This window comes from Rattus norvegicus, chromosome 9 (genome assembly GCF_036323735.1).
Source record: "Rattus norvegicus strain BN/NHsdMcwi chromosome 9, GRCr8, whole genome shotgun sequence".
Taxonomy (NCBI): Eukaryota; Metazoa; Chordata; class Mammalia; order Rodentia; family Muridae; genus Rattus; species Rattus norvegicus.
The window spans coordinates 5,166,269-5,175,983 of NC_086027.1; the positions used below are offsets into that span (position 1 = coordinate 5,166,269).

At 41.3% G+C, this 9,715-nt stretch overlaps 1 pseudogene; it reads left to right on the forward strand.

Moving 5' to 3' along the window:
* The first annotated feature begins 3,173 nt into the window (after positions 1-3,173).
* Fcf1-ps6 (Fcf1 rRNA-processing protein, pseudogene 6) overlaps positions 3,174-9,715 on the forward strand; it is a 16,613-nt pseudogene continuing 10,071 nt past the window's right edge.

Sequence of the window (9,715 nt, forward strand, 5' to 3'; positions counted from 1 at the left end):
ACCACAGTGGGACGAATGCAAAGGAAAGTGAACCTTACCGCAGAGACCAAGTGAGGGACAGAAAGCACGCTCGCGAGGATGCATGAGTACCGGCCGGACAGACATGGGCGCAGGCTCTAAATGTGAGGCTCAGAATAGACTCATGTGATGTGGTTACATGTTTTTAAGCAAGTCCACAGAGAAAGTTTACAACAGAGAGAATGGCCTTTTTAAGAAGTGGCCAGGGAGAATCTGACACCCACTTGTGTAAGAAATAAAAAAAAGATGAGATACATGTGAACAACTGAAAGTGGATTATTGACTTACATATGAAATATGTGACTGTAAAATATCTCCAGAAAAGCTAATGTGACTTTGGGTTTTCCCAATGTTTTAGTTTTGAAATCAAAAGCATGATTTATACGAGAAAGCCTAACACATTGACGTTTTACCAATAGCATAGAAAAACACCATTAGCACAATGGAAATAAAAAGACCAACGATTAGAATAAATTTTTTGCAAGGTGCATTCCTAATAAGATACATGCCTGAGACATTTTTAAAAATCTTAAAGTTCAACACACATGATGTGACAAAACATTAAAACTCAACAATAAAAACAGTTCCCTTAAAAGTAGCTAGGGTTGGAAGTACAGCTCAGTGGTCCAAAGCTTCCGTAGCATGTGGGAGAGCCTAGGTTCAATCCTCACTGCTGCGCAGGGGAGGGGGCTGCAAAAGACTGGAACCAAAACATTAATGAAGATGACATATAAAGAGTAAATATAACCATGTGCTTATAATCAGCTTTTAGAGAAATACAAATGAAGACCAAAATGAGATATCATTATACTAGGATAGTCCAAGGGGCATGAACATGGTAGCCCCAATTCCATGAATAAGATGAGACTGAACAGAGAGAACCCGGAGGTTTTTTTTTCTTTTAGTAAATAAGTTCATTTTCTTTTCTTTTTTTTTTTTTTTTTTTTTTTGGTTCTTTTTTTCGGAGCTGGGGACCGAACCCAGGGCCTTGCGCTTCCTAGGTAAGCGCTCTACCACTGAGCTAAATCCCCAGCCCCTTCTTTCTAATTTAACATTTTAAATTTTTTTATAGATTAATTTCTTTTTTTTAGTAAATAAGTTCATTTAGTTCATTTTATTTTCTTTCTAATTTAACATTTAAAAATTTTTTATAGATTAATTTCTTTTTTTTAGTAAATAAGTTCATTTTATTTTCTTTCTAACTTAACATTTAAAAATTTTTTTATAGATTAATTTCTTTCTTTTTTTTTTATTAACTTGAGTATTTCTTATTTACATTTCGAGTGTTATTCCCTTTCCTGGTTTCCGGGCAAACATCCCCCTAATCCCTCCCCCTCCCCTTCTTTATGGGTGTTCCCCTCCCCATCCTCCCCCCATTGCCGCCCTCTCCCCAACAATCACGTTCACTGGGGGTTCAGTCTTAGCAGGACCAAGGGCTTCCCCTTCCACTGGTGATCTTACTAGAATATTCATTGCCACCTATGAGGTCAGAGTCCAGAGTCCAGGGTCAGTCCATGTATAGTCTTTAGGTAGTGGCTTAGTCCCTGGAAGCTCTGGTTGCTTGGCATTGTTGTACTTTTGGGGTCTCGAGCTCCTTCAAGCTCTTCGAGTTCTTTCTCTGATTCCTTCAACGGGGGTCCCGTTCTCAGTTCAGTGGTTTGCTGCTGGCATTCGCCTCTGTGTTTGCTGTATTCTGGCTGTGTCTCTCAGGAGCGATCTACTTCCGGCTCCTGTCGGCCTGCACTTCTTTGCTTCATCCATCTTGTCTAATTGGATGGCTGTATATGTATGGGCCACATGTGGGGCAGGCTCTGAATGGGTGTTCCTTCTGTGTCTGTTTTAATCTTTGCCTCTCTATTCCCTGCCAAGGGTATTCTTGTTCCCCTTTTAAAGAAGGAGTGAAGCATTCACATTTTGATCATCCGTCTTGAGTTTCATTTGTTCTAGGCATCTACGGTAATTCAAGCATTTGGGCTAATAGCCACTTATCAATGAGTACATACCATGTGTGTTTTTCTGTGATTGGGTTACCTCACTCAGGATGATATTTTCCAGTTCCAACCATTTGCCTACGAATTTCATAAAGTCATTGTTTTTGATAGCTGAGTAGTATTCCATTGTGTAGATGTACCACATTTTCTGTATCCATTCCTCTGTTGAAGGGCATCTGGGTTCTTTCCAGCTTCTGGCTATTATAAATAAGGCTGCTAAGAACATAGTGGAGCATGTGTCTTTTTTATATGTTGGGGCATCTTTTGGGTACATGCCCAAGAGAGGTATAGCTGGATCCTCAGGCAGTTCAATGTCCAATTTTCTGAGGAACCTCCAGACTGATTCCCAGAATGGTTGTACCAGTCTGCAATCCCACTAACAACGGAGGAGTATTCTTCTTTCTCCACATCCTCGCCAGCATTTGCTGTCACCTGAGTTTTTGATCTTAGCCATTCTCACTGGTGTGAGGTAAAATCTCAGGGTTGTTTTGATTTGCATTTCCCTTATGACTAAAGATGTTGAACATTTCTTTATGTGTTTCTCAGCCATCCAGCATTCCTCAGCTGTGAATTCTTTGTTTAGCTCTGAACCCCATGTTTTAATAGGGTTATTTGTCTCCCTGCGGTCTAACTTCTTGAGTTCTTTGTATATTTTGGATATAAGGCCTCTATCTGTTGTAGGATTGGTAAAGATCTTTTCCCAATCTGTTGGAGAACCCGGAGTTTAGTGGGCATGCAGTACCAGGTACTTTAGGGAATAGTGTGTGGGTTTGAAGTATTAAGCAGATACTGGGTATACAGCTTACTAAACCTTGTAATTAACTAAGTGAACCGAGAACTGATACTCACACACATACACATATGCATTTGTTTGCATCGGACTCACATGTAATCACTAAAATCAGGAACATGGAGAAACAAAAATGCCAATACTCATCAACAAGAGAAAAGCAACTGTTCACACACGTGACAACACGAAGGAGTTCTAGATGCACTCTCTTCAAGATGAAAGACAGGTGCACACGTCTGTACTCCAACCTCATTCGTATGATGTTGCGGAAAAGGCAAAATTGCAGGAACAAAAAGGAGGATGGAAGTTGGGTATGGGTAGCTGGAACAGGAATAGGGCTGAGTTACAAATAATATTTAGTGATATTTAGAGACATGACCCACAGAACTGTGGACCTGCACCTCACAGAGGGTGGACTGTTTATTCAATTTTTAACAATCCAAGCATTAGGGAAAAGAGAGAAGAAGCGCAACTGGACAAGTAAGTCTAGACTATAATAACCATGGGTGGTAGGGAGTGTGGAAGCTGGTAGACACACATAACTTTGGAGAACAGCATTGCAACTGGAACTGGAAAAGTTGAAGCCAAAAGAGGCAGTCCATGAACTATTCACCTCAATTTTATAAATATGTCCCACACAGTGATATTGGTTAGTGGTTGGGTGGAGTGAATGTATTAATAAGCACATTGTAGAAAGGAATCATCCTTGTTTCTCATTGAAAGATAAAGAAGTTTGCAAACAAGCCAGGCAGAGCTAGGAAGTTCAGTGTGGCACTACACTAGATTCAGAGGCATTGGCATCAGCTCACATTTGTTTTAATAGTGGTGGGGTTAGATGCAGAAATTAAGATGTATAGATGTGTGTGGTCATTGGTTACTGCACATGTAGCCCTGAGGAGCCCTGATAGCCTAGGGCATTATTTCTAAAGACCATTCTTTGAAGAAAGGAAAGGGGAGTTCCTAGAGGAGAAGCTGAGCTTAGCCTCACAGTGCCAGCAAGTGAGCAAGTGGGAAAAGAAGAAAAGTTAAAGACAGAAAAATGAACCTCAGTGGCCGAAGTTATAACAATTTGAGCCACAATTCAAGCAATTGTACTAAGTGAAAACTCACAGAATACATCGTGTGTTATATATATTATTATTAGAGGAAATTAATTAATGACTAAAGGGAAGGACGGGGAGATGGCTCTGTGGCTCAGAGCCCATGCTGCTCCTCCAGAGGTTCCAAGCTTGTTCCAGCATCACACTGGCTGCCTCACAGCCACCTGTCACTCCATCCCCAGGGGCTCAGACACTCTCTTCTGGCCTTTTCAGGTGCGTGCACACAAATGACAGACATGTGCACACATCCATAAACCAAAACAATAAGTTAAAGAAAACTAAAGAGAGAGTGAGGGGAACACAGTCACCAAAAAGGGCGTACTAATTAGTGTGTACATTTGTGACAAAAGTTTTAGGAGAAATTTCCAATGCTGTGGCGTTTCATTTCTCCCCACTGATCAGCTGGTACAGTGGTTCTACGTGTGTCTGGAGTCTCTGACACATCTCGCTCCAGGATGTCATGTGTATTTTTTCTCCCATGGGATGAAGGCAGAAGTTAGAGACTCTCTGATCCATAGAGTAGGGAAAGGGAACAATATCGACTTTGAAGTGTCTTAGTAAACTCGATGAGATTGATCTTCCCAGCTTTAAGGACAGGGAGATCTCGAGCCTGTGATCTCATGCTCTGAGAGACACAGTGTCTCCACGACATTCTTCCTTATGTCTAATTAGACTAATGATGAGAGAACCAAAGGCAGCCCCAGAAGTCCTACAGATCACCTGGACAAATCACTTCAGTAGACCCTCATCAGAAAAGTCAGTGACACATCGAGAAACCTTCTGGGTTGGAGGAGACAAGACAACACAACAACCGTAAACAAGGGACAACCTTGAATGAATTATAGAATGGCAAAAAAGATATTGACAGAAAAATGGGGCATCTTAATGGCATAGTACCAACATCAGTATCTCTACTGATTATTGTACCATGGTTATATAAGAAGCTCCCCTCCCTCCCTCCCTCCCTCCCTCCCTCCCTCCCTCCCTCTCTCTCTCTCTCTCTCTTTCTTTCTTTCTTTCTTTCTTTCTCCCAAAGAACCTGATCCTGCTGTTTGAATAATCTTAGCATCAGTAGTAACAACAATAGCATTTTACACTTACTGAGGGCTTACTGTATAGACCGGGCACTCAGCCAAGTATTTTATTTAGGTATCCTCTTGTTCATACCTGGCATGGATTCTGTAAGGGCATTCTGCCTAATCTTTTAAATGTGGAAACTGAGGCAGAGAACAGTTACATCCAAGACTGTTGGGCAAAGTGGAGCTCAAATCACTTCCTACACCTGGCTCCAAACCCAGCCTGATGATTTTGTTAACTCATATTAGTGCCCATTTGGTAAGGGTGTTATTTTGCTTAATCTTTTGAAATCTTGCCATTTTCATTGGTGGATGTTGTTTGATGGAGAAAGTAAACCCCTGATCTAAGTAGCTAGCTGGGGTCTAGATCCCATGCTCAGCTCATATTTAGTCTACTGCTCTCCCTTTATCAAGAAATCTCTTTTCTTCCCTCTCCTGCTATAGGGGCTATTCACAGAGATACATTTTCTTTTTTTTTTAAACGATAAAACTCTGTTTTGCGGTTCACCCCGATTCCAATTGCTTTAAGATCAAAATGATTTAAGATGGTTCCTTGTAAGTGCCGTGAAGCCCAGGGTGCAGCTGGAGGACGCTCTGGTCCACTGGATGTCAGGGTATGGGCTCCACATACCACTGCACAGCACGACCCCATCTAAAACCTCCCCACCTGCCAGCCCCTGTTGCAGGCCGTTTTTAGCGACATAAATAGTTCGAGTCCTTTATGTCAGAGTGCTTCTCTTTTGAAAGCCAAACAACAAAGCATCTCAGCAGTGGAGACGCTTCCTACATCCACACTCTGAAGCGAGCCCCAAGGTTAAAGCTCCATCAAATGCTTTTCTCAAAAGAAACAAATGAACGGGTGAGTGAGTGTACACACAGACATGCATACAAAGCCACCTCAGACAAGCCAGGACAACAGGGGGAGAACTGAAGGTGCTTTTCAGCGTCGACAGGGAGAGAAAGTGCTGAGGTGTAGGGGGTGAAGATCACATCCTTGCGTTGAACTTGGGGAGGACATTTTGCACAGGAGGGCGTTATTACACCCACGTTGTCATGTCGTTGATTTAGCTAAACATCCTGGGGGCTTCATCTTCATCTCTGTAGGGTGGATCCACTGGAAAATTGCCCATTGCCGAGAGTAAGAAAATAATGTTGCCATGTAACTGCAACCACATACCAGAAGGCCAAGGGAATTGAAAGATGATGAAACCAGCAGAAGCAAAGCATCATGGGTAGGAGTAATGGAGCCGACTTGAAGATATTTCAATTAGCTGTTATCTATAACCTTGCCTCCGTGGAAGGCTTTTTTCATTCAGATTTCTTCCTGAACACCTTTCATTTATGATTAGATTGGACAGAAGTATTTAAACGAAATCAACCACACATAGTAGCAATCTCTATTAAATCATTCAACAAATATTTACTAAGCACTCGCCATGAAGCAGGCATTCTGCCAGATGCAGCGGTAGAAAGCGCTGCAAAGGATTCACAGTCTTCTGGGGAAGACGCGGGAATAAGGACTAATTGTAAGGCATTACGCTCTGTAGAAGGAAGTCCCAGCTTGTCAGAAGGACCGAAGGAAGACGGAATTTCATGTACGTTTTTCCCCATGGGAATAAAAGAATTATTAACGCTAAGAAACATTGGGTAACATGGTTTCACAAACATCCTAAGGAGGGTCTCATCTATTGTCGGATTCATATCAATAGATTTGCAGTGACTCTTGAATCTGTTACTTTTGGATATTCTGTGTAAGTAAACACTGTTGGCACTCCAGTCATGGAAGAAAAGGGTTTTTTTGTTTGTTTGTTTGTTTTGTTTTTTGTTTTTTTGTTTTTGATTTACCACCATCTTTTTGAGGTACTTTATTCATTTATTTCATGAGAGAGAGAGAGAGAGAGAGAGAGAGAGAGAGAGAGTGTGTGTGTGTGTGTGTGTGTGTGTGTGTGTCACAGTGAACTTTTAGAGGCCAAAAAAAAAAAATGTAGAAGTCAGTTCTCTTTCCACCACATGGGTTCCAGAGACTAAAATCAGGCAGTCAGGCCTGGAGGCACCTTTACCCACTGAACCATCTCACGGGCCCTACAACCACTCAGTACACAGACTTATTCCCATAGGGGTTCGTCTGTTTCTACGTTCGGTGAGGTTGCCCCTGTTTCTAAGATATGCATCTTTGTGCTTAGTTTCTAGGCTATGTGTGTAGCATGTTTTCTTCTTGGGTTGTCTTAACTATCCTGTGAAGGGTCTACCTCTGTCTCCCAGACAGGAAAGTCTTTCTCTTGGAGTTTATAGGGCAATGTTTATGTTTGTATCTCAGACACACAGTGCCAAGTTTGTTTCAAAACCTGGATGACAATCTTGAACGTCACATATAGTTTGTTACAATCCCACATATAAATATTCTATGTCTAAACTCTCAGATGTGGTATATTTTTAAAGAGGAATCTATTTCACAAATATAGAAGTGCACGGAATATTTTGTGGGCATTTTGAACAATTCAGTAGGCTATACTAATATAATTTATATAATATATATTATATAATTTATTATATAAGTATAAACACTCAGATACACTAACATCAGTTAAAGTTCAATAAGAAGAGCTATACTAACAAAAAGAAATAGATCAAAAAAGGAAACACACTTATATCAATCCACACAGTTGCTCACTGGGTAGACCCTACATGTAAGTGTGTCCCCATGAAGTGCTCTGAGGGACAGCTTGTCTTCTGATGAAACCGAGCAAAACCCACATTGCAGCATCAGTCTATGCAGTTGCTTAAAGACCTGAGCATGAGAGTGATTTTACTTTCCACCTAAGTAGATGCACAAAAGGACATGTCTGTGCTGCTTAGTTTTGTGTCAGCTTGACACAGGCTAGAACCACCTGAGAAGAGGAAGTGTCACTGAGAAAAGTACCTTAGGACATTGTGTTGTTTGGTGAGGGCCTAGTCCACTGTGGGTGGTGCCACTCCTAGGCAGGTGGTCTTGGGAGGTATAAGAAAGATAGCTGCTGATGGTGAGCCTAAAGGGAAAGCCAGTAAAGAGCCCTCCAGAGTGGCTTTGCTTCAGTTCCTGATTCCAGGTTCCTATTTGAGTTCCTGCCCTGACTTCTTTTTCAGTAATGGATTGTTATTAGAAGCTGTAAGATACTCAATATGAAATTGTAAGCCTAATAAATCCTTTCCTTCCCAGGTTGTTTTTGGTCATGGTATTTATCACAGCAGGAGAATGCCCACTAGACATCCATCTGTTCTTATTAAGAGGATGCCCATGGTTTTGTAAGAGTCCACAATGCTTACCCTTAAATCCTTAAAGCAATATGATACGAATCCTGATGGCTCACTTCTACAATGTCAAATCTAAACAAAACAAAAAACAACACTACAAAACACGAATTGGAACTCTTTAAAGGTTTTTATATATGCCTTCGGTATTGACAATAATGCAAAGAGAAAATGGATAGTAAACTGAAAAGGAAAATTTAATATAATTACATAAAGATCAGTGTGCCACAAGAGGAGTCCATAGACAGTGCCCTTAAGGCATTCTGTACAGTGGGGTGTGGAGTGCAGTCTATGAGTATTTGACCTTTTCCTTTTAGGGTGCGACTTTCCTATTAGTCAGTGATTTTGTGCGTGGCTCTGTTCTTTTTGAGATTTGAGTATAATTAGATATGAACATTCCTTATTAAATGTCCTGTCCTCTGCTCTGGGCTTCCATGTCCTTTGGTGTTCGAAATCCTCTTCTCACTCATCATGAACAGGCTACAAACTGGGTGAAAAGAAGACTGCGACTGAATTACCATCGCTGTGAGTGTCTCAACCTCCCCGACACACACACTGTCATTTCTGAAATAATCATTTGCTTAGCCAAGTAGGAATTTTAACAGGAGGAACCTGTTAAAGCTTTGCCTATTTGGACAACTGAAAGAAAAGCCCAGGCAGGCAGATGACACATTTTAAACTCAAGTTTCTCTTATTGTTTTACTGTGTATTGAGCTTTCTTTCCCAACTGTATGAATTGAATTGCCCTGCTCCAGTAGGAAGTATTTGAATTTTTGATTTCAATATTCAGCATTTTGATCTTTTACAATTGTGATTCTTGGAAATCTCAGACATGAGGGCTTTTTGTCCCCATTTCAGCCTTCAGCCCTCTCAGTCTCTGGATGATGTGACCTTAGACTTGAGACTTGAGAAGACGGCCTGTCGAGTGAGACACTGGATGTATTGGTGATTTTGGCCCACTAATGTTTCCAGGGAAAACAAGAACGGTACTTGCTTTAAAACTTGCCTTGCTTCCTATGGCTTGCTCACCCAAGGACCACTTGTCCAATACCAACCTCCATGGCTCATTTCAGGGAGCAGCACTCCTCCATGGCTTTTCCTGCAGTTTCCACCTCCAGCTTCCTGCCTTGAGTCCCTGTACAATGAGAGACTATGATGTGGAAGTAAAAGGAAATAAATCCTTTCCTCTCCAAGTTGCTTTTGGTCATGCGTTTTATCAGTGACAGAAAGCTGACCAAAACATCCAGGGAGGAAAATGAATGAAGCATTAGCGTCTTTCAGGCACAGTGACCCTACCCAGGGCCATTCTTGTGGGCATGATCTTCACAGCTATTTTCCCTGTTTGCCCTAATGTTTTGGCACTATCATCTTGGATTATTTTCTTTTTAATAGATAGTTTATTTATTTATATTTCAAATGTTATTCCCTTTCCTGGTTTCCCCTCCAGAAACC